This window comes from Mauremys mutica, chromosome 22, assembly GCF_020497125.1.
Source record: "Mauremys mutica isolate MM-2020 ecotype Southern chromosome 22, ASM2049712v1, whole genome shotgun sequence".
Classification (NCBI taxonomy): Eukaryota; Metazoa; Chordata; order Testudines; family Geoemydidae; genus Mauremys; species Mauremys mutica.
Genome location: NC_059093.1, coordinates 13,114,760 through 13,141,151, shown reverse-complemented (window position 1 = coordinate 13,141,151; position 26,392 = coordinate 13,114,760). Strand labels below are relative to the sequence as shown.

General features: G+C 44.8%; 1 protein-coding gene across 3 annotated transcripts in view; it reads right to left on the bottom strand.

The window, feature by feature from the left end:
• Nucleotides 1–24,692, bottom strand: part of ZBTB44 (zinc finger and BTB domain containing 44) — a 65,739-nt gene extending 41,047 nt beyond the window's left edge. For all 3 annotated transcript variants that reach the window (XM_044997197.1, XM_044997196.1, XM_044997198.1), the window contains exon 1: nucleotides 24,534–24,692. The gene's annotated coding sequence lies outside the window, so the exon portion shown is untranslated. The remainder of the gene's footprint in view (nucleotides 1–24,533) is intronic.
• Nucleotides 24,693–26,392: the final 1,700 nt, after the last annotated feature.

The window sequence follows — 26,392 nt, the reverse complement described above, 5'->3', positions numbered from 1 at the left end:
GGCAGTGATTGCCTAAAGCTGTTTTGAATAAATGATTTTGGACTAGGATGAGAGGTTGCTGAAAATTCCTCCAAAAACAAAATGCATTGTAAACCTCAAACCTCTGCCTTACCAAATCATATCTACAACACTGGATTTTACAAGATAAAGCAAACACAAGGGACGTAACATCTTCCTTTGCATATCTATTGCTGAAACAATATAAAACACAGAACACTTCCAATTATTTTCTTAGCCCTAGTCTACACTACGGGGGGATCGATCTAAGTTACTCAACTTCAGCTACATGAATAACGTAGCTGAAGTCGATGTACTTAGATCGACTTACCGTGATGTCTTCACATGGTGAGTTGAATGCTACTGCTCCCCCGCCGACTCTGCCTGTGCCTCTCGCGGAGCTGGAGTACAGGAGTCGACGGGAGAGTGCTCAGGGGTTGATTTATCGCATCTATACTAGACGCGATAAATTGATCCCTGCCAGATCGATCACTGCCCACCGATCCGGCGGGTAGAGAAGACATACCCTTAGGGACAAATCCTCTCTTTGATGCTAATCTAAGTAAAAAGACTTGACACAATTTCCTGGAGGTGTGGAAGGCACAGAATCCTCTCCTCCAGGCTACAGAGGAAACATTCTCAAGCCATTATTGACTCTTTGAAACCTACATGCCTCTGATTTTACAGAGGAATATGATGGTCCAACCCCTCACTCTAGACATGTGGAGAGAGTCCTTGCACAGCGAGGCTCTATGTGCATCTTCTGTTTCCATCTTTTGCAAGGGAACCATACCAATTCTGCTGCATGCACAGACCTCTGCGATGGCAGAGGAGGGCAGAATTTGTCTGCAAATGAGGAGACCTAGTTTCTGAGGCAGCTTTAATTATGTATTTAATTGTTAAAGGGGAAACAAGCTATCATTTCAGTTATTTAAGGCCCTAAGCACGCATTCCTGACATGAACACAACTCCCAATTAAAGTAGGGACCCCATTTTCTTCTGTGTTTATATGCTTTACACAATGCAGAAGAGGCTGGATGCATAAATAAGGTGCTTCTCCATGTTTAAATATCAGTGACTGAATTATACCTGGTTGGTTGACAGGGTATAAGTCTCTTCTCCCTTCTAACCATCACCACCTGCCTCTCACACTCACAAATCTGCAAGCTATTCTGTACAAGTGGACCTCATGTCCAGGAGAAGCTTTATAACTTCATGATGCAGGGAACTGCCTATGTGGAATAGGTTACAGATCTGAAGCCTTAAAATATACGTAAATAGTGTCTGTCAGAGGCACCTAATGAATCTCTCTCATTACTCACTCACTCCACTATTAAATATCAGCCTTATTTCCACCTCAAGTTGTCTTGTTCCTGTTATTTCACTCTTCTTATTGCAAACTACTTCAGACAGAGAAAAGCATTACTCCTTCTGGAGCACAGAATCAACTGACTAACATTACAGATGCAGTCACATGGCTAATCTAGTTCAATAACCATAAATTACGAGAGGAACATTAACAATTTATGAAGTCTGAGTCAAATTATGAAGACAACTTGGATTTAAAATGAAATTTCACGCCACTGTTAAGGGAGAAATTAAGCATAAACAAAACACTTGCTAAGTGAAAGACACCATATCCCAGTCTCATAGCTATAGGCGTCTGGAGATAGATAGTGCCAGAGGCTTTGTTGATGTTTATAGCTTTACTGAAGAACAGGAGAGGCAAACTAGTTTATCTGGGGAAGAGGACCCAAAAATGGAGAGCTGGGGAGTGGATGGAATAAGGGAGACCTAATCCTGATGCTACTTTGCAGCCAGGAGGCAGAAGAGTAGTAGAGATCCTCCCCAACAGCAACCAGGAGTGAAATTGGGGTGTATGCGTGGCAGGATGGAACCGGAAAAGTTTAACAACCTCCAGCCACAGGTCAATATAAGAGACCAATTCTGAGTAGAGAGAAGGGACAGCACCCTGACAAACACAGGTATGCTTCCCCTTCCTAGGAACTGGTGGCATGGGTGCTGGACTTCTCATGCCTCATCTCAGAATTAAACTCCTCTCTTCCACACACATGCAACATGCTACACCACAGTGTTTTCAAATTCAAGGAATAAACCACTTATGTTAACTGTTAAATTTAAAATGATGCTATTTTCAAAAGCTTTTCAAAGAAGTTTAATAGGTTGGTGCAACAATTTATTTCAAACTTTCCCTGACATTTTCTTTACTCTTATGATTTGAGTGAGCCAGTCACTACTCTGTTGAAGTGTGACAAGAGTGCCTCACAATGCCAGAACAAGGAGAATTTTCTGAATTGCCAGTTGATGGGTAGTCTGATGATAAATGTTAGGGCGCTGGGTTTTCAAACAAGTTAAGTTTAATGGATTTTACATCGAGTTAGAACTGTAGTGTAGACCTGATATTAAATCATTTAAGGTGGCTTGTCTCATTTTTACTGGTTCAAGATCACTGAAGAAATCAAGTAGTTACTTCCAAAGGAGAAAGAACAAAATTTAAAATCTCTGAATCAACAAATCACATTTACCAGTTCATATCCTCTAAAGTACTTATTTTTCAACATCTGAGTTGTTTGTAAAACTTGCATGCCTGGAAACTACAAACATATTTGAAAGTATAAACTGTACAATGTATACTATGAAAAAACAATCCGACTTCAGCATTCTCTATCTTATATTGCCTGTCATCTCTCATTACCAATACTTTTGTTTCTCACTTGCCTCCTGCTTTTTAATTTTTCTTTATAGCTTAAGAGTATCATCGTTGTGACATGAGATTTATACTGTGAAATTGGTTTTCTTTTTAAGGTGAGACCACGAGCCAACTTTACCAGTTGTGCCTCCTTACAGCAAAAGTGGATTTAGCCCTATAACTTCAAAAATACACAAAAAATATTCAAGATGTCAGCTTTATCTGACAAAGGCCTCCCATTTACACTGGGCCAAGAACACTAGTCATTGAATATGGTTTAAAACACTGTTCAAAGCCAGCTCAGTAGCCCAGTTTGAGACTCAGTGTGGACAAACTTTTTTTTTTTTTTAAATAACAAAGGGCAGACCAACACTGCAAGATCTCCTTGCATGCAATTACTTCAATATGAAATATTCACTCTCCTGTAATAGATTCTATGGAATGCAAACCTGTCACCTTTAGAGGTAATGGGTGAATACATCAGGGCACTGAGCCATCAAGATACAAATTCAATGTTTTAACAGTCCCATCTCTGTGAGTACTGCATACTTAAAAGCACAAGTGTCCAGTAGAATTACAGTGAAGTTACTGCTATAAATGCCAGTTACATTAGAACTTGAAACACGTGTTGAGCTGTAGTATTTGCATGCATATTGAAGAACTTACATCAAACAGACAACATGCAACAAACAGTGGCTGAACTCAAGTTAAAGACATCAAATTACAAGTTTGGGGATAATGGTCATCACCACAGCTTTCATAATTAGTCTGACCAGCCTACGCCAGTGGCTCCACAGATGCTATATTTATTTTATGACAGAGCTTGGAACTGTTATAATCAAGGATATTAGGCCTAAAAATTGATCTACTTTGAGAGCTGTCATTAAAAGAGTCCTTACTTTGTGAAGACCACTGAAAATGTGTTTCTGCAATAAACTACCATCTCTTGGCTTAAATACTGATCTTTGCTGAAAGTTTTACATAGAGAGACCATTTATAGAAGTTAGTTTACAAGAGTCAACAGGGTTCAGCACCAAAAATGTGAAAATGTTCTTTTGGGGAGTGGAGGTAGACAATGTAACTTGCAAAGCATTACCTTTAAACTGTACTTGAAGTAATGTCTACACCATTGTTATCTTAACTGTAAGACATTCAATACTTGGTTTGACTCTATTGAACATATCAGTGTGGCTACACACAGGTCTGCTGCTACACACTGTATCCACACTAGCACTACACTTCATTGTTTTAGCTGCAATGCTTTCTGGAGATGAATCTTAGAGTTCCCAATACCACAGCAAACTGTGGTGCCTCGTGGATGGCACACAGGCCTTGGAGAGACTTTTGCAAGTGCCCCGGGAAACTGCACGCAGAGGGGTTAGTTTCTCAACTCCTACAACCTGTCCTGGAAAATCCCAAGATTCCTTGGGTGCGGAATCGTTTCCTCACGGATGAAGGGAACACTCAAGCAGCAGTTATGGGTCAGGCCCACAAACACAGTGATTACCCTAGATCAGTGGTTCTCAAACTTATTTGATCGGGCTCCCCTCCTTTGTGTCTGTAGCTATTTATGCCTTCGCAATCCCCGCCCAGTACATAGATCGCCACCAAACTCTGAAGTCAGAGCAGAGCGCAGCGGCTGTTGGCCGGGCACCCAGCTCTGAAGGCAGTGCCGCGCCTGCAGCAGCACAGAGGGGAGGCAATGTGAGAAGTGGTATTTGTCAATAACACTTTTCACAGCAGACTTAACATCCCATTGCCACCCTCACTTCTGCACAGCTGCTGCCACCCCAGGGCTGACAGCTGGAGCCCCACCGCCTCCAGGTGAGGGACTTGGCGGGAGGGATGGGAAGAAGAGCTCGGGCTACCTCCTGCTAAAGGATTCAGGGGAGGCGGAGAGGAAAGCCCGAGCCCAGTCTGTCTCCGAATGAGGGATTTGGGGGGTGGGGAGAAGGAGAGCCTAAGCCCTGCCGGTGAGGCTCTGGCTGTCTCCTTGGGTGGTGAAAATATTATTTGAGATAGAATTATTTGAAGTGCAAGGAACAAATGAGTGGTTTTAAACACAGCTTTATTGGAAGTAGAGAGGGTAGACCAGCTGCCAACTTATGACAACAGATTAAATTTGAAACTGAAAAGACAGTAACAGTGCATCCGGCATTACAAAACAAGGCCAAGAAAGCAATTCTTGCAATAAGACTAACATTAGCTCCCAAATGTGAAAAAAAAAAAGTGTATGGACTATTGTAATATATCCCCAACTAACTAGTCAGGTTTGCATATGTAACCTTAAATGCATTGTCCCAACAAGAAAGCTTGGGGCTACTCTTCTCTGCAATACCTTGGAGGTAGTGGAAGTGCATCACTTCAGGGTGCTGTTTCTCATTCCCTCTTCTCTGCACTGGCATGCACAGGCTATGGTTGAGATATGCCCCTGCTGTTTAAAGTACCACAGCACTCTATTCTGGAGTGCATCGTTACATGGAGGTGAGGGAGCAGGTGCAAGCAGTGCACATGAGGCAGAGGGAGCAGGATGGCTTGAGGGTTTGTGTGTAAGCACCTCAAAATCCCTGGAATTTGTGTCTTTGGAATTCACTGTCTTCCCTTCAGATCTGTGAGGACAAACATATTCAGCCATGGTTCGGCAGTCAAACTGCTTGTCACCCTCTCTCTGCAACCTGAAGTCTCCTTTTTCCAAGCTCCAGCTGAGAAGGAGACTAGCAGAGGTATGACAACGCCTGAAATTCAAGCAGTCTGCCCTCTTTTGAATTGTTCTCCTGGCATGACAACTGTGAAGCATGTCCAGTTAGGACATGGAGTCTTCGTGATTCAAGCCTGGGATGAGCAGCAATAAGAGGGCCTGTAGGAAAAGCCAAAAGTCTATATCAGTATCCACAGCAACATAGCACCAAATCGTTTCTGGAAAGGGAAAAACAGACACTTATCTCCACTTTTACATTCCAATACATAATTTCACCAAGAGACCACCGTAAGCTACTGCCTTCCCTTTAAGTTTCCCAAAGACTATCAAGGCATGGGAATTAGATCCTTAAAGACAATTTAATATTTCATCTTTTTTAAAAGGGGGAGCTGTCCGAGGTCACCTGTGCAGAAAATCAAATATTGATCATTTCTACACATTTCAGACTGTATGATAACATGTTGCAGATTCCAGAGTATGAAAGGCCCCAGGTGTTTCAGGCAACAAGAAGAAAGCCAATGAGCTATACCAGAGAGTCGTTTTGGCACATGAAGATATTTGCTGGATGTTTGGAAAGGCATTGTCAGCTGTAAAAGGGGGAGGGAGAGAAGAGGGGGGAAGCAGGTCATCCCCGTATGCCTCAAGAACAATGTAGAATAATGCATAAAAGGGAAAGTTTCTGATCTTGTGCCACAAGGGTGGATACTGATTAAGTTCAAAAACAGATTACGGTAGAGTGTCTGTAGTATCTGCCTTACTAAAATAAATTTGCCTATATTGCACGTAAGCAGTGCATGCACAAGTGCACTGTTTCCCATTGCTCTGAATGCACTTCACACTGCTTTATTTTCTTATAGCATCTGATCCAAACCAATCAGATAACTTCAATGAACTCTAGTTTGAAAATAACTTGTATTGTCCAAGTGCTACTATGAAATGTTCAAATGCATACATGGAATAATCTGCACTTGTTTGCTTACCTGTATAAGTGGGATGTCATATTGGGGTTAATGCCACCTGCAACTCCTGTATTCTAGGAATGCCTCTGCTTGTGTTACAGTATGGGTTCTCAAACTAGGGTGGAGGGTAGCACAACCTTTCTTTATGGCTAGATGAGAGGGGGTGTATCACAAAACTGTTCCTGTGGTAAAATGGGGTACCACTGGAAAAGGCTGAGTGCCATTGTTTTAAAGCAATAAAACCCTCCTAATTAAGCTTCAGTGCACTGGGTGTGCAATTCGCTTTTGAAAAATTTTCCTGATTAACCCACCATTTTGCCTGCCAGTATGTGCCATGCCAACAGGCAGTCATAACCACTGGTAGAGCGGACATTCTTTCCTTGCTCAGCAACTGTGCCCCAGAAACCTTGCCAGAGATATCAAGGTGTAGGGAGGCTGGGTGCAGATTGATGGGAAGGAGATGGTCAGAGTCCAACCAGGAGATTAGATTGCAACTGGGATGGAACCTGAGGAGGCCTCAGAGATGGATGGAAAATTTTGTGCCCAAATGAAGCTGTATCTGCCAATAACGGCTGCCTCCACAAAACCTCACAATGTTTCCACCCGAAGCCAAGTAAAGGAGTATAATAGGATAATAAATAAAAGGAACTTACCAGGCTGTCCATTAAGTATACCAGCCTTGTAATGGGACAGAATCTCATAATTCAATTCATTTCATGAGGAAATGGACAAAACATTGGTAACACTCCTGGATTTACTGTTCTTTGTCTTCTTATAGGCCACCTTCATCTCCTTGATATGGCTTTCATTCTGGTCTGGGAAATTTCCAGTTTGGCATGATGACTTGAAATCTTATTGTAAGCCCTGTGATTTCTGTTAAAGGAATTCTGCACGGCTGGTGCCTTGGCCCAGAAGACAGCCAAAATTAAGATGCCCACAGCTGACATACTAGAAGCAATGCGGGTAGCTAGTTGCCAACATTATAGTTTTACAGCAGATAGATAACTAATTTACAGATGAAGCATGAAGCAGTTTGCTGATCAGTTGCCAAAAGTAATTGGTTGCTGTGGAATCAGTCTTCAGCTGGAATGCATGTGGCCATTCGGGGAAATTTAAACAAGTAGGTGGTTTCTGGCCTTGAAGATTAGCTACATAGCCAAAGAGATCACTCCTGCAGTGCAAAGGGTTATGGAAGACCAATTTGACTTGAATGTTTTAACATGACATTAGCCTTCATCCACATGGACAGTAACACAATAAAGCCGACATGAATTGCATTGGTCATGGTCAGCCCTAGCAGGAACTCCAATGTACGTGGAACCTAGACACAATTGAGTGAATTGGGTTGGATGCAGGTTGTGCTAGAATTATACCAGAGGGAACACATGATGTTAAATACAACTATAGCTTCTAGTCTACGGAAAGGTCTAAGTATCAAAGACAATCACGTTTTAGGCATGCAAACCTTGTCACTGCTCCTTTCATTAAAATCAGTTTAAAGCGCTTCAATTTCAAAACTGTTGCAATTACAGCCAAACACTGCTGCCAAATCTGTTTGGTTCAAACTTTCTTCTGAGGAAGACTAGCTATTATCTGAGGAAGACTAGCAAGGAAAAACTGCTAGTATGAAAGGGAGAAGAATCAGTAATATTTAAAGACAGTCTCATTTTGTATTAGACCCGTCAGAAATCTTGGCGGCACTAGCGGTACTTTAATTTCATCCTCCAAAATAAAACAGACTACAGTCCCAATTATTTAAAAAACAGTAAAATTTCTGGCTCTTTCAAAGACCAGTAATTAGATATAAAGTAAATCTGCAAGAATTTTGGCCAAATTAAGAAAGAATCTAATGTGCCCAGTAAACCCTCAGAACAACAAGTAGTCTGGCAAAATCCAGAAGCCAGCAAGGAAATTTTTCCACTGCAATCAAGTTCATTTATTCAAATCTGAAAATACGAGGTTTAAAATATCAATTAGCTCAAGAAAATCTTCAGTGTTTCTTTGCAGCAATGTGCGCGCGTTCATATTTTAAAAAACAAACATTTCCTGAGATATATAAAATATTACACCCAAACCACAGCTATCCCAAACCACCCACTCCGCTGCAAACATTCTCCAGATTTTAGTTCATTAGTACCCAGTTACAGAATAATTCATTGCAAAAAAGCCACATTATTTAAAACATTAAGGTTGCAGAGTTAGTTGGAAAATTAAAACGTTAACATTTTTACAAAAAACCCAGTGTGTACAGTATTATTCGCAATTTTCATTTGCGAAATATGGAGATTAATAGACCTATTTATTTTCAACAGGCAGAATATATAAGCCCTACAACATACAGGATACTCATGTTGGCCAGTTCATGTAAAGGAATATTTTCAAGTGTGTGCGCCTAAATGGATTGTTACCTAAATTTAAGCACCCAAGATCAAAACTGTTGACTTCAACATTACGCTAATCTATTTATGTACACAATATTTTTAAAAGAAAAAAAGTTAAATTGTCTTTTTTTGCTTCTTTATGATGTATAAAGGTCTGAAAGAAAATTGACTTTAACATTATAATGTCCCTGTTTATGATGCAAGTCTACTGAGATTATGGCACAACAAGAGTGAAACCTGAGCAACTGAGGGTTTGTCTAGACTAGGACTTTTTAAACTCAAGTAAGATGATAGCCAGTTAACTCAAATTAGCTAATGCATTTGTAAATGCCAGTGTGGACACTCAAGAATGTTTGTTCAGGATACTCATTTACAAACATATTTGCCACTTAGAGTTTGCTATCCATTAACTCTGGATTAAAATATTCTCATCTGGGAACACACTGAGGGAAAGGGATTGTGTCACACTGTTTTGGGCTTTTTGTTATTGTTAAGTGTTTAATAACATCTATTTTGAACTCCTGATTGTTTCTTGGGAGAAAGGCACTTTGATCTCTCCACCCCTTCAGCTGCTTATTGAGAAAGCCGTTTTAGGGAAAGACTACACTATAAAATTAAGTCAACCTAAGTTACATCAACGTACAGCCACCACAGTAATTAAATCGCTTTTGCATGTCCACACTATGTTCTTTGTGTTGGCAGTGTGTTCCTCACCAGAAGCGCTTGCACCAATTTGACCGTCAATGTGGGACATTGTGGGACGGCTTCTGAAAGGCAGCAACAGTAGATGTAAGCAACGCAATGTCTGCACAGACACTGAGTCAACCTAACTACATTGACCTACACACTACACTTCTTGCGGAGGTGGAGTTATGAAGTCGGTGTAGTAGGCAAGTTACATTGGTGGGAGCAACATTTTAGTGTAGATCAGTGGTTCCCAAACTTTAACAACCTGTGAACCCCTTTCACTAAAATGTCAAGTCTCGTGAACCCCCTTCTAAAAATGAATATTTCCAGGGATTTGCTCCTTTACCTGAAAATATAAAATGTGTTTGTATGCCATGTTTATTACACACTATTTATTATTTATCATTATAGTATTTTTATTACATTATGAAAATGGCAACACTCTTCCAAGATCTTACATTCGTAGCTTGTATCACTTTGAATAAGCCTGTTATAAGACAAGGCTCCTATGTTTCATCAAGGAGTACCAGACGTGAAACAGCATGAAGGTATTTAAGAAGCCAACTCAAAGAGTTCCTCCTACACAAGCATTCAGGTTTTGAGCAGTCCGGGCAAACAACGCATGTTACAAAAAAGCTTAAACTTGTTCTTCATAATAATTTTATGAAACAATACTAGCTGCCTATTTAATTTTAAAAACAGCAAAAAATATCTACCTCCCTTTCCATTTCTTATAAGGAGTCTTGAAGTTTAAATCTCCTCAGTGTGACAGATATGCTTGTTTTGATCTGCTTAGCTCCTGTAAGTCCAGGGCCTCCGGGCTGCTGGCCCTGTGCTGCCTGGGATCCCTAGGGACAGCTCTGTCCACCATTAGGGGATTTCCCCCCCCCAAGAACCACCTGTAACATTTGTGAACCCCCAGGGGTTCACAAACCCCAGTTTGGGAACCTCTGGTGTAGATGCTTACAGTTAGGTCGACTTAAGCTATAGTATAACCAGGCTTTAGACTTTGCTGGAAGACCAGACCTAATATTCTAAAGATTTTGTTTTTTAAACAATTAATTCTTTATATATCACAATGCAACAATCCCCTTAATCTTTTTCTCCTCCACATGCACCCCCCTCCAAAAGACCAAAGACTTCTCTTCTATGCAAGGTCACTTCTAATAACACTTCAGTGATCCATGTTAGGCTTTGAAGTTCACTCACTGAGATTAAACAGGTGGTGGTGAGTTTGCACCTTGTTCATGTTATTACGTGACTTGAACAGGAGAACCAGACTGGAAGGTACAAACATCTGGGCAACATCTTTTGATTAGTCCATCAAATTCTATCAGAACTCTCTATTATTTACCACATTTTCAGGCATGGGTGAGTTCAACGGGAATTCTGGTGGGAACTATCTAGTCTTAAGATAGTGATTTTCTGTAAGATATGCATTTTTTCATAACAACTGAATACCCAGTATCTGCCTTGGTTTTATAAAACATGCAATATTGCTTAGATTTCTACTTCCTTTGCAAACTTATTTCCAATACTTTAACACTGCAGGTTTTTTCTTTAACTGCGAGTTAATATAGCTTAGCAAGTGTTATTTTAGTTTTACACAAATTAATTATAGTCAATCACAGTAATTTCCATGTTTTCCATTTAATTATGGTGTAACATTTAGAATGTGGAAAAGAAAGAGGGCCACCATTTTCCTTAATCCATTTCAAATATTTAAGTACAGAGGCTCAAATTGTGGAATTTGTCACATCTTGGTGCACCAAGATGAGCTTCTAAATACAGGGGCAGGCAACCTATGGCACGCGTGCTGAAGGCAGCACGCGAGCTGATTTTCAGTGGCACTCACACTGCCCGGGTCCTGGCCACTGGTCCGGGGGGCTCTGCATTTTAAATTTAATTTTAAATGAAGCGTAAACATTTTAAAAACCTTATTTACTTTACATACAACAATAGTTTAGTTATGTATTATAGACTTATAGAAAGAGACCTAAAAACGTTAAAATGTATTACTGGCACGCGAAACCTTAAATTAGAGTGAATAAATGAAGACTCGGCACATCACTTCTGAAAGGTTGCCAACCCTTGTTCTAATACATTTTTTTCTAATGAAGGTTTAAACACTGTAACTGTTCTCACTCATCACTCTCACTCAGGGGGGAGGGATAGCTCAGTGGTTTGAGCATTGGCCTGCTAAACCCAGGGTTGTGAGTTCAATCCTTGAGGGGGGGCCACTTAGGGATCTGGGGCAAAAATTGGTCCTGCTAGTGAAGGCAGGGGGCTGGACTCAATGACCTTTCAAGGTCCCTTCCAGTTCTAGGAGATAGGTAATAATTGGAGATATACCAATTACCTATCTTTTGACAAATGTGAGAAAAAAGCACCAGTCTTTTCATCAAGTTGAATATACTGTTTACTACCATAACCTGCAAGAAAATCCCCCAAGAAATTCCCTTCTTTCTGATGTCACTGTTTTTGTAAATCATGCATTTTTATATCTAACCACAACTTTCTTGAAATTCTGGCAGAGGTATTTAAGATCAGTGCTTTCAGCGAGTAGAATCTTATCAAGCACTACTTGAAAGACAACCTTTAGATTTAACTGGGGCTGTCAATTAATCACAGTTAACTCACGCGATTAACTAAAAAAAGTAACTGCCATTAAAAAAATAATCATGATTAATCACACTGTTGAACAACAGAATATCAACTGAAATTTATTAAATATTTTGGATGTTTTTCTACATTTTCAAATATATCTGTTTCAGTTACAACACAATACCAAGTGTACAGTGCTCACTTTATATTATTTTTTATTACAAATATTTGCACTGTAAAAATGATAAAATAGTATTTTTCAATTCACCTCATAAAAGTACTCTAGTGCAATCTCTTTATCATGAAACTTGAACTTACAAACATAGAATTACGTACAAAAAAATCCTGCATTCAAAAATAAAACAATGTAAAACTTTAGCGCCTACAAGTCCAATCAATCCTACAACTTGTTCAGCCAAGCACTCAGACAAACAAGTTTGTTTACATTTGCAGAAGATAATGCTGCCTGTTTCTTGTTTACAATGTCACCTAAAAGAGAGAACAGGCATTTGCATGGCACTGTTGTAGCTAGTGTCGCAAGATATTTACATGCCAGATGCACTAAAGATTCATATGTTCCTTCATGATTCAACCACCATTCCAGGGTACATGCGTCCATGCTGATGACAGACTCTGCTTGATAACCATCCAAAGCAGTGTAGACCGATGCATGTTCATTTTCATCATCATGAGTCAGATGCCACCAGCAGAAGGTTGATTTTCTTTTTTGGTGGTTTGGGTTCTGTAGTTTCCGCATCAGAGTGTTGCTCTTTTAAGACTTCTGAAAGCATGTTCCACACCTCATCCCTCTCAGATTTTGGAAGGCTCTTCAGATTCTTAAATCTTGGGTTGAGTGCTGTAGCTATCTTTAGAAATTTCACATTTTTTTAATCGTGCAATTAATTTTTTTAATCGATTGACAGCCCCAGATTTAACCTGTTGCCTTTTAGAAGTTGTATCGCCAAAACAAAGAATGGATCCTGGGATATGGCCTGTAAGTGGTCTTGTGACCAGAAGGCCTTTCATGGGCAGTCTCATTCGATCCACTGTCCACAAGTGTTGGGAGCTTTACAATTTTTTTCATTAAGGCCATATCTAGAGTAGAAAAATAGGTTGTTTAAAAATGTTTGAATATGTTTTCTTAACTTCTCCCCATACTTCACCACAACCAGCTAGAACATTTATAAACGTGCTAAAACCTGTTGACGCTATTGTTTAAGAATGTTTCCTTGTCTAAATACAGCCAAAGAAAATTTACTATACTATAGAGGGGAAGAGTAAAATTGTATTTGACAGCTGTCTGTGTAATCCAAGTAAACAAGTAACAAACCAAATAAATATTTTCCCCTTTAATCCTTCAGTTATAATAATCTGGCAACATTTATTTCCAAACACTGAGGTGCTTGAGTGCTGCAACTTCCCAGGCACTGAAGTTTTTAGTGAGAACTCAGCTGAGATGGTGTGGTCATGTGGTCTGCATGTCTGACAGTGGAATACCGAAGACCATCTTCTAGGCAGAATTGAAGACAGCAACTTGTTCTAGGGGCAGACCAGGAAAACATTACAAATACACTCTCGAGGTCAACCTCCAGTCTTGTAATGTTGACCTCAACACCTGGGAGCTCTTAGCCCATGACAAGAGTCAATGGCAGCACCTCTACCATCTTGGACTGAAAGACTGAGAGCTTGTGGATTGCTGCAACCAAGGAGAGAAGGCATAAAGCTAAAAGCAGCACACATTCATCTACAATTGCCTTCACCTCTGGCACTTGTGGATGGGGCTGCAGGTCCAAAGTTGGTCTTTGGTCCCATCTCAGGACTCACAATAAGTGACTGTAGCTCACCCATCAAACTCAATGGGAGACTCCATCATCACAGTAATCTCACTTATGCTATTTAGAATAGTAGGCAAGCAATTTTTTAAGTAGTGCAGTGTTTAAGATGATGTCCCATTAACAATATCTGAACAGTAATTGATTACACATCTTGTTTTATAATGAATTTTATTTTCACGTGGTAAAATAATCTGCAATTAGCATTTGAAAAATTGCTATATGGGGGAAAACCACTTGACGCTCCATGAAATAACTAGCAAAGCTTCATGCTGCTGCAATTCCTGCATAACGACAACAGTAATCTGCCAAGCGTAGTTGCTGACCTACCAGAACGTGAATTAAAAACAGAATTGTTTCACTTGGTCTGAAAGCACTTAAAGAGACGCTACCAACGTAAACATGTGAACAAATTTAATTGTGTTACTATCATCACTTTAGATGAATAAAAACAATACACAATTTAGTTTTTGTAGTTTATGAATCTGTGAAGCCCGTTTCACATTTGGGCTTAGGTTTGATAAAAAGCTTGACATTTATAACATTTATGTTTGGACCAAATTAAGTTGATTATTGTGCCTTTAAAAGGCACCACACATAAAACCGGCAAGTAAAATGAACCTGCAGATTTTTTTCTAGATGTAGAACTTATATCCTACATAAGCATGTCAATTATCTGAACACAAAGAATAGTAATAGTCATACCTAGATCACTTGCATAAACACGATTACAACACTAGAGTTGTTAGAATCAAAGTTTGACCTTTGTGACCTCCCATCCCCTCCACATATACTACACCTTTATAACAAATACTTAACTATTCCCAGCCCACCATCAGAAGCAGTACCTGAAGATGATATTGAAAACGAGCCCTGCAATAACAACATGCAAATAGAAGGCAGCGAAAAATAACAGGAAACCAAAATAGAATTTTTAACCTGTAAGGTACTACAAGCCACTGTGAATAATGATATAAGCCTCTGACATCTGGCACATGGCAGTGGCCACTTAGTGAAGCAATAAAAAAAGCTTAAAAGAGCTAATTGAAGTGATTTTCTACAGTTGAATATAGCTTTTCAATCAATGTCAATTTTAGAAACTCCGCAAGTATAACTAGTATACAAATTCAAACTTATGACAAAAATATTCACTCTTACAAACGTAGTCTGGGTAAACTCCACCCCAATTTAAAAAGCTATTTGTGGACATGCTGTGTAAAGGAAATCTAAAGCAAAGTGGGATGCTTAATGTGCTTATTTGCATGCCAAAACACAATTATAGTGCTGCTCACAATGATTTATACAAACACTGGTATTTAAACTCTGGGGAGAAATAAAAAAACTTGAACATGCTTGTGTATGCATGTTTAAGTTTAAAAAGCTATCTATTCACAGAACAAAACTTCTGTCCCACTTAAGAAACCAAGTAACACGAAGTTATGAAAATCAGTAGAATCTCAATTATTCAAACCAAACCAACCTGAACCCCCTATTTGAAAAGTCACATCCCTTGGGTTTTCAAACAAGGTAATATAAGATTTAAACACCAGTTCTAGGAGAGAAAAGTGGAGGTTACACTTCGAAAAATCAGTTCCTTCTTCACTTCCTCTGAGAAAACTGAGCACCTGGCTACTTGGGTGGGTTCCCTAAAGTTCCTGGGACAGCAGAACTTCACTATCTGAAGAATTCTCCCCCATTTCTGTCTCTGAGACTTTACTCCCATCACCCAAAACTCTGATAGAATCTATCCCATAATTTTACACTAATATACAACTGTAACTTCATACACGACAGCAAGGTAGGATAGTTTTGAGTTTGCTGGTTTTATGTGTCCTATGTATAAAGTTTACTTGTAAACAGATTTCCTTTTATAACAATTGATATCTTTCCATCTCTAACTTCCATAACAGGTTATTGGGAAAAGGTTACACTATGATTGATGAAATACAGTGTGAACCTGACACAAGAGAGAAATTGTTATTGGGGGAGAGGGATAGCTCAGTGGTTTGAGCATTGGCCTGCTAAACCCAGGGTTGTGAGTTCAATCCTTGAGGGGGCCATTTACGGATCTGGGGCAAAATCAGTACTTAGCCCTGCTAGTGAAGGCAGGGGGTTGGACTTGATGACCTTTTGGGGTCCCTTCCAAGTTCTATGAGATAGATACATCTCCATGATTGGGTTTCTTAATGAGCTATAAAGCAAAACATATACCTCCACTTCACCCCCCTAATAATCCAAGTCATATTAATGCCAAAGCTAAAGAGAAAACTGCAGTAACAAGAAACTATATCGGGGTAGGCAACCTGCGGCACACGAGCTGATTTTCAGTGGCACTCGCACTGCCCGGGTCCTGGCCACCGGTCCGAGGGGCTCTGCATTTTAATTTAATTTTAAATGACGCTTCTTAAACATTTTAAAAACCTTATTTACTTTACATACAACAATAGTTTAGTTATATATTATAGACTTATAGAAAGAGACCTTTTAAAAACATTAAAATGTATTACTGGTACGCAAAACCTTAAATTGGAGTGAATAAATGAAGACTCGGCACATCACTTCTGAAAGGTTACCAACCCCTGAACTATATGTAATATATTTGTGCTGAGGGAAAGAGTTTAAGAAACACATGCAAGAACTTAAGACAATAAACAGGAATCATCAGTCTGATAGATAGATCAGGCAGCATGGCGTGTGATCAACTCATCAAGGTACCAGACATATAATGTATAAACAAGTATATGGACACTTTTTCAAAGGAAAGTGGATTTAAAGAGTCCTGAACAAATTTAAGCAAGGAAGGAATACAGCTCTGTGTCAGCACACTTACCATTAAGGGCTAGTCTACACTGGCAGCGCATTAACATGGCTTGTGTAGTCACGGCAGAGTGCTGGGAGAGAGCTTTCCCAGTGCTCTAAAAACCCACCTTCACAAGAGGCGTGGCTCAGAGGGGTGTTTTTTCACATCCCTGAGTGAGAAAGTTGCAGCACTGTAAAGTGCCAGTGTAGACAAGCCTTAAGTTTCTTTTGAACCAGTTACCTGAGCAAAACCAAATGCCTAGGAGGAACTCTGTCCTTGGCCCTGGAAACTGAAGAGTGCTCTGCTTATCCACAGAATAAGTAAAGGATGAGCAAAAGCAATGCAAGCTTCCCACATTTTTTTCCCTTGTATGATTGAGTCTGGAAGGACTCTCTCTATGGGTAAGAGCACAGTCTCCTCATGGCCATTCAGTCCTTGGCCTCTGTAACACTGCCACTAAACTTGCCAATTAGTGTTTTTATTGTGACACGGGTACCTTGTGCATTAGAAGCTGGACTCTGTATCACTGCAGGGACCCTTGTTTTCTCTCTAAATCTTTGTAAAGTGCTATGCCGAGTCTGATACTATGTAAATATAACAACTTAGACTCCATGTTTGTCATGGAGGTCACGGATTCTGCAACTTTCTGTGACCTCCATGACTTCTGCAGTGGCCCGTGCGGATGGCCCGGGAGCCCCTTTACTAGCCCTCGGGCCAGTCGCACTTGTTGTAGCTGGGGCAGTCTCAAGACCCCCACAGCAGCAGGAGTTTGGGTGGGGGGGCCCTCAGAGTTGAGGTGCGGTGCTAGCCTGGAGGTGGCTCCCCAGAAAGGCCAAAGGAACTCCCCTCCCTCAGCTTCTAGCTCCATGTGCTGCCTCCGCCCGCAGGCACCACCCCCACAGCTCCCATTGGCTGTGGTTCCCAGCCAATGGGAGTTGCAGAACCTGGGCTTGGGACGGAGCGGAGGCAGCAAGTGGAGCTAGGAGCTGGAGGTCACTGCTTCCCAGGAGCTGGGTAGTGAGTCTGCACCAGCCCTGTCACAACCCCCCTTTCTTCCAAGGCACTCCCCGAGCCGCACTCTGCCCCACCCCGGGGTTTTAATCAGGGGCACATAGTAAAAGTCATGGACAGGTCATGGGCCATGAATTTTTGTTTACTGCCCATGACCTGTCCATGACTTTTACTAAAAATACCCATGACTAAAACATAGCCTTAATAATAACCACACTTAAAAGTCATCAGATGTTAACAACTTTCTGTCATTACTAACATGGGCTGGACTCAAACCAGCAACTGAGGGGGCTGGGGGTGGGGAGAGCCTGTACAGAGTCCATTACCATTCCTGAGCGCTCCAGTACCCTGCGGTACATTACTTCTAAACACTATCAAGCATGTTTCCCAAAAGACTTGCTCCTGGCAAAAGCCCCAGTCACTTTAAGCCATCTTCCTGTAACGCTATTTCTATATATAATATCCAGGTATATAATATGCTAGATCAGTGGTTCTCAAACTTCATAGAGCTGTGACCCTCTTCTGACAACAAAAATTACTACACGATCCGGGGGGGGTGGGGAACGGACCACTGACCAAAGCCTGAGCCTGCCCAAGCCCTGCCGTCCTGGGTGGGGGTGGGAGGGATCAAAGCTGAAGCCCAAGGGCTTCTGTCCTGGACGGGGGGTCATATAACCTTAGCCTTGGGCAGTGGGGCTTGGACTTGGGCCCCAGCAAGTCTAACACCAGCCTTGGCGACCCCATTACAATGGGATTGCCACCCACTTTGGAGTCCCGACCCACAGTTTGAGAACCTTGTGCCAGATAATCTGCCATCTACTTCATAAGTGCCATCTTCAACCAAGTTTAGCAGCCTGAAAGTCTTCCTCAATATCCACAAACTTTCCACTGAAACTGCTCTTAATACAAATGACAGGAATCACACTTTTGCATGCAAGACATTGTACTCAGTAATTACACTGTCAATACAGATATGCTATCAGAGAAAAAAGATCCATTTAATAAGATGTTTGTGCTTTAGAGAAACTACCTTTATTCATTCCTCTCAAATAAAATGAATGGAACAGTTTTTTGTGAACAATGGAATAGGTATTTTAACTGTTCATCTGCAGAATTTGATTTCTTCCAACTTCAAATTTAAATAAAACTCATGATTTAGCTTAAGCAGACTTTTCTTTCTAATACATGTTACAATCAGCCTGCCTGTAAACACAATATGTAGTTTAAGAGGCTTCTTCTGTAACTTGATTAGATGGAAGCTGGAAGAAGGAATGCTGTTAAAGCTTTAGAATTCTTTTTTCTCTCTTCTATAGTGGTATTAGTTAAAGCCATTTTTATTTTTACTATATTTTTACGCATCATCCCACCCATTGCTTTTCAGTGGTCCACTTTTATGCCCATTTGACATAGCAGCACTAAGCATTTGTTTTCTTCCTGAGAATTCATTATGAGTACCAATTTTAACTATTAAGCAAGTTAAAGAAAGTGGACTCCCCTGGAGTTGAGTCAAGAGCAAGGCCCAGATTTTTAAAAGATATTTAGGCACTGCTGTGCCTCACACAACCCATAACTGGTTTAGAAGCCTGTTTCAAAGGGGATTCAGGCACTTAGGCGTATAAATTCCATCAATCAGGTTTTGTGACACTGAACATAGCAACCCCTAAATACTTTTAAAAATCTCTGCCTAAGTGCACAAAGGTTGCATTTTCATATTTATTCCCAAGTATATTAAAACAAACCAATTCCTTTTTAATTATTAACTTTTTAATTATTTCATTATTTCCAAATATAATTGTTCAAATACTAATATGTAGTGACATTAGAAGTAAAGCATGCCAACCAAACACTTTCTTCCGTGCAATTTTACATTTTCCTTATAACAAAACATTTTCAGAGAGGTGTTTTTTAAGGTGGCATCTCTTTAAAAGACAAATTCCACAACTTATGTCATAATATTTAAAGTAATGTAGATTGTAAAAGCATTGTTCAACTATATCATTTAATTTTAAAATGTCTGCGCTCTTTAAGCATGAAAATATTCAGAGTTTCTAAAGTCTGGCTGTCTGCACGAGCTGAATAATTTGGGATAACTTTCTTGCAGTGGATAAGACAGAAGTATGTGAACAGAGTGAGGGGATGTCACATAAGTATTTAGAACAAATACACTATGCACTCTTTAGTATAGCAGGAAAGTGAACAAAAATCATCTGAATGTATTGCCACTAATGAATACCAGAAACCATTTTTCAGAAAAAGGTTTGCTACATACCTGACAGGTTTCAAAGACAGCCTACAAGCTACAATGCTTTAAAAGAAATAAAGGAAAGATCTATATAGATTGGCTAAAGAGAGAAGATTTGGCAGACACAGACATTCACAAAATGATGCTTATTTTTGGTCATTCAAATTCATGGATTATAATTAGGGATCATAAATGGAATCCATCACCATTACTTAGAAAGCTGATTCTTCATCATCAGAGACTTTGCAAGCATCCCTTAGATTCCAGTAGTTCTCCCATCAAATCCATTTTTAAAGACACACCATTTATTTTTATGGCCTAGAACTCAAATTATCTCAGCTTCCTTTTTTGCACCCCAAAACTAAATTCTTTGGTTTACAAACAATATCTTTACACTACTATTTTCCTGAAATTTCTACTGTTTTCTATTTTTTCATTTTATAGTTTTAGAGTTAAGAGATTTGATTTTTTATTTCCTAGCAGACTTCTTAGCAGCTAGGTTGTATAGTACTGAATGAACATATACCGAAACACTCAAGTGGATTGGTACAGAATTGATCTGATTGACCACATACAGCAAAGAAGGTGCTATTGGACTGCACAATGTCAAAAATATCAGTATGGGAGCGGGGGGGGGGTCCCAAAGCCTTCCTTTTCATCAACTACACAGTCTATTTAAAGAACAGACATGGCAGTAATGTCTATTATTAATCCTGTAATACAGACATCATACAGAAAAGACTACTCATGAGAAGAAAGATACCAAAGAGAAAAACCTCCTCAACCAAAATATTCACCGCATTTGTCTATCCCTGGCAATACCTGAAACTTCAGAAGAGGGCAAACATTCCTACAATGGATTTGGCTACTTGTGCAATGCTTTACACACTAGAATGGGAGTCAAATTTCTTTCTGACCCATCTAGCAAATATCCAACATCTGACTGGACCCTTATTTTAGCACACATTTTACTATGAATACCACAAAATTACCCTCCTTAAAAACAGGCAGAACATTTGATACAACCTCTTGCAGCAACAAATGATGCATGGAGTTCATTTCACTAATTCTTTCATTTACATCTTATGTGATAACAATAAAGAGAAGTATTAATTGGTTGTTCCCCCAGTGCATCTGTAAATCTCACACAGGGGACATTCCCTTCCCCTGTAAACTGAGTCTGTGTGTTTGTCAGGTTCAGGAAGCAAATTAGGGAAATCACCGACATGCAAAAGAAACAACAATTCTCCCTAGTGTAAAGGGGATCCTCTGTGCATTTCCCACTTGGGGAGATCAGCACGGAAGTGGAAATCCCTCTAGTAAGGGATTACCTACCTACAGTTTTTTCACCAATTTAAATACTGGAATAGAAACAAAGATCGTTAAATCACTGTAACCCCCCACTATGGATAGTTATATCACTACAGAAGTGTTTATATCAAAACAAGTTATACCAATAAAAACACCTGCACTGATATAATTGGATCAGTTATTTAACTATGTTGCTTTCTAAGCAGATACAGCTAAATTGGTGCAAAAACTGTGGGTGGGCCAACCCTAAGAGACATCTCTATGTGCCTGGCCCTGTGGTGGGGGTGGGACTCACACCCCTATGCAAAGGGGAAGTGTCTCATCACCCACTGCCCCCTCCAACAGACAGGTTATCCTGTGAGTGTGCATACCCTGCCAGGCCAGGAGCACCTGTGCTCAGTGCATCACTTTGTAAGGCTCCCCAGGAGGCACCACAAGTGTGCATGGCACATAGCAGACAAGTAATGCCAAGCTGCTGCCCCGAACAGCTGCCAGCCCCTGTGGAGAGCAATGACCTGGGATGGGGAGTAGCAGTCACCCTGGGGGAAGGATGGAGCAGGATCACCTCCAACCAAAGGGTGAGTGGGATAGATAGATGCCAGGGGGAGGGTTGATGGGAACAGGAAGGCCTCATGGGGGAAGTGGGGAGGAAAGGGACACAGAGAGACCAGACCAGGCTTTGGAAGAGAGAAAATGGAGAGGCCTCAAGGGCTGTGGGAAAGGGTAGATGTCAGGAGGGAGTGGAGGAAATGGGGAGGAGAAGCTGCTAAGATGTGGGAGAGGGGACTTAGGGGGACTTCTTGGGTGTGTCCTGGAAGGGGCGGGGGTGCGCATCTCTAGAGAGTTTGTGTTGGGGTAATAAATGCCAGACAAGCTTTTGGACAGGGAAAATAGGACAGCCTTTAGGGTAGAGGCAGGAGGCATCTGGTGTCCTCTAGGGGGTAAAACCCCAGGGGAGAGGGAGGGTCGTTCTTGAGGTTGCATGGGGAGAAGAGCCCAGGGGGGCTCTTGAGTGGTTAGTGCCCAGGGAGGACTCTTGGGGGAGCATAGGGGGGTAAGAGCCTGGAGGGCCTCTCGGGGGGTTACTGCCTGGAGGAGCAGGGGGCGCTCACAGGGGTGCATGGGGGACTAAGAGCCTGGGGAGTGGTCTCCAGGGGGTAGTGTCCAGGGGAGCAGAGGATGGGACTTTTGGGAGGGGTTAGTGCCCAGTGGAGGGGGTGCAAGAGTTTGGAGGGACTCTCAGGGGGTTAGTGTTCATGGGGGAAGGGGTTCTGGGGGGTGAACGGGGGGATAAGAACCTGGGGAGGCTCTCGGGTGGTTAGTGTCCAGGGGAGCAGCGGGGGGGCCCTCTTGGGGGGTTAGTGCCCAGAGAAGCAGGGGTGTGTGTGCAAGAGCCCAGGGTGGGTTCTTGGTGGGTTAGTGTCCAGGGGAGCAGGAGGGGGGCTCTTAGGGGGTGCACAGGGGGAGTAAGAGCTCAGAGGGGGCTCTCAGTAGATTAGTCCCCAGATGAGCGTGGGGGAGAGGTTAGTGCCCAGGGGAGCAGGAGGAAGGACTCTCGGTGTGTACATGGGGGGCGGGGGGGGAGAGCTCAGGGGGCTCTCAGGGGAGTTAGTGCCCGGGGGAGCGGGAGCTCTCGATGTGTACATAGGGGGGTAAGAGTTCGGGGGACTCTTGGGGGAGTTAGTGCCCAGGGGAGCAGAAGGGGAGACTCTCGGTGTTTACATGGGGGGGAGGCCTAAGATCTCAGGGTGTCTCTCAGGTTAGTGCCCGGGGGGTGGCACATGGGGGGTAAGAGCACGGGAGGGGGCTCTCGGGGGGTTAGTGCCCAGGGGAGCGGGAGGAGGGGCACATGGGGGGGAAGTAAGAGCTCGGGGGGGCTCTCGGGGAGTTAGTGCCCGGGAAGGGGGCTCTCGGGGGGCACATGGTGGGTAAGAGCTCGGGGGGGTTAGTGCCCGGGGGAGCAGGCGGGGGCACATGGGGGGGCTAAGAACTCGGGGGGCTGTCGGAGGAGTAGTACCCAGGTGGGGGGCTCTCGGGGGGCACATGGGGGGTAAGAGCTCGGGGGGGCTCTTGGGGGAGTAGTGCCTGGGAAGCGAGAGGGGAGGGCACATGGGGGGGTAAGAACTCGGGAGGGGGTAGTGCCCAGGGGAGCAGGAGGGGAGCTCTCGGGGGGGGCTAGTGCCCGGGAAGCGGGCTCTCGGGGGGGGGGGTAGCGCCCGGGACGCGGGAGGGGGGCTCTCGGGGGGGGGGAGCACCCGGGAAGCGGGAGGGGGGCTGGCGGGGGGGGGGTGGCGCCCGGGAGGGGGGCTCTCGGGGGGGGGGCAGTGCCCGGGAGGGGGGCTCTCGGGGGGGGCAGTGCCCGGGAGGGGGGCTCTCGGGGGGGGGCAGTGCCCGGGGGAGCAGGAGGGGGGCTCACGGGGGGGCAGTGCCCGGGAAGCGCGAGGGGGGCTCTCGGGGGGGGCAGTGCCCGGGAAGCGCGAGGGGGGCTCTCGGGGGGGGCAGTGCCCGGGAAGCGCGAGGGGGGCTCTCGGGGGGGGCAGTGCCCCGGACGCGCGAGGGGGCCTCACGGGGGGGGCCGAGCCCGGGAAGCGCGAGGGGGGCTCTCGGGGGGGGCAGTGCCCGGGAAGCGCGAGGGGGGCTCTCGGGGGGGGCAGTGCCCGGGAAGCGCGAGGGGGGCTCTCGGGGGGGGCAGTGCCCGGGAAGCGCGAGGGGGGCTCTCGGGGGGGGCAGTGCCCGGGAAGCGCGAGGGGGGCTCTCGGGGGGGGCAGTGCCCGGGAAGCGCGAGGGGGGCTCTCGGGGGGGGCATTGACCGGGGGAGCGCGAGGGGGGCTCTCGGGGGGGGCAGTGCCCGGGGGAGCGGGAGGGGGGCTCTCGGGGGCGGGTAAGTGCCCGGGAGGGAGCGGGTAAGTGCCCGGGAGGGGGGCTCTCGGGGGGGGGCGGGTAAGTGCCCGGGGGGGGGGCTCTCGGGGGGGGGGGGAGTGCCCGGGAGGGGGGCGCGGGGGGGGGGGGGGAGTGCCCGGGGGGGGGGCGCTCGGGGGGGGGGGTGGTGCCCGGGGGGGGGGCTCTGGGGGGGGGGGGAGTGCCCGGGAGGGGGGCTCTCGGGGGGGGGTAGTGCCCGGGAGGGGGGCTCTCGGGGGGGGGTAGTGCCCGGGGGAGCGGGAGGGGGGCTCTCGGGGGGGGTAGTGCCCGGGAAGCGGGTCCCGGAGTGGGGCAGGGGCAGGTGGCGGAGGAAGCCTGTGGCTGCCCGGGGGCGAGGCAGACGCCGGGCCCGGCTCCCGCTGTCTCCCCCCGGCCCCGTTACCTGCAGTGGCCGGGCCCGGCGCCCCGGGCCGCGCGGCAGACCGAGCCCCTATCTGGGGCCGCGCCGGGGCCCCTGCTGGGCCATGGCGGGGGGCGGCTCGCGCAGGCTCTCGGGGCGGGGGGGCACGCGGGGCCCGGGCGCTCGAGCTCCGCGCTCCAGCCTGGCCGGGCACTTTGTTTGTGTCCCACAATGCACCGCAGCCGCGGCCGTGCGGGCGGAGGCGGGGCCGCCTGCCATGCGCAGGCGCAGTGGGAGGATCGCTCAGCGCGTGCCCGGGCCGCATGCTACAGCCCCCTGCCTGCCCGGGCCCCAGCCTGCTGCCGGCGCACGCCGTGCAGCCCGATGCACGCACCGTCCCCAGCCCCGTGCAGAACTGCAGCCCGATGCACGCACCGTCCCCAGCCCCGTGCAGAACTGCAGCCTGATGCACGCATGGTCCCCAGCCCAGTGCAGAACTGCAGCGTGATGCACGCACGGTCCCCAGCCCAGTCAGGTACTGCAGCCCGATGCACGCACGGTCCCCAGCCCAGTGCAGGTACTGCAGCCCGATGCACGCACCGTCCCCAGCCCAGTGCAGGTACTGCAGCCCGATGCACGCACCGTCCCCAGCCCAGTCAGGTACTGCAGCCCGATGAACCCGCGGTCCCCAGCCCAGTGCAGGTATTGCAGCCTGATGCACGCACCGTCCCCAGCCAAGTGCAGAACTGCAGCCCGATCCATGCATGGTTCCAAGTTAGTGCAGAACTGCAGCCCGATGCGTGCACGCCCGGTGCACGTGTCAAGCTCATGCGGGAGGACACAGTGCAGCCTGATTCATGCATGATCCCCTCCCCAGGCTCATGTGGGTGGACACAGTGCAGCCAGATGTGCATGGTCCACAGTTAGTTCAGGTACTGCAGCCCGATGCATGCACAGTCCCCAGCCTAATCCATATGATACAGTTCCCAACCTGAAGCTTAACTGTCATTTCCAGCTGCCACTCCCATCACTTCAAATGGCCATTCCCAGGTGCCGCCTCCTTTATGCCAAAGTGCAGCAAAACCATCTGACACTTCCAGTCCCTTTGGTGCTAAAGGAATGTCAGCTCAACCTTGCTGTGCAAAGAGCAGGAGAGAAAAAGACACTATCATGACATGTCTTTTATGTAGGAAGTAGTGTGTGGATTTGCATCACCCCAGGGTCAGCTCTGAAGGCAATTGTGGGTCACTGCAATAAGCCAAGGGCAGCCCTTGGGAAGTGCAGACACTACCTGTTCCAGTCAACTTGTGGAACTCCTTACCTGAGGAGGTTGTGAAGGCTAGGACTATAACAATGTTTAAAAGGGAACTGGGTAAATTCATGGTGGCTAAGTCCATAAATGGCTATTAGCCAGAATGGGTAAGAATGGTGTCCCTAGCCTCTGTTCGTCAGAGGATGGAGATGGATGGCAGGAGAGAGATCACTTGATCATTGCCTGTTAGGTTCACTCCCTCTGGGGCACCTGGCATTGGCCACTGTCGGTAGACAGATACTGGGCTAGATGGACCTTTGGTCTGACCCGGTACGGCTGTTTTTATGTTCTTAGGATACCCCTGTTTCTTCCCTGTCCTTTTGGGGAGACTGTCACCTCACGTGGTGCTCAGGGTTCTCAGGAGAATGGAATTGCATCTTGTCTCTGCTCAGGGCATACAAGGCAAGTGCAGGAAATCTTGCCCATTCTCACACCCAGGGGCCAGATCACAATCTCCCCCTTGGAAATGTACTCTGTGTTCAGCCACTTCTGATAGTACAGAAAATGACTGAACCTGCTTAGAATGAGAAGTGTCTTTTAGAATTTGGCAGTGGCAGATTAGATAAATGGTTGACCAGATTAGCCACAT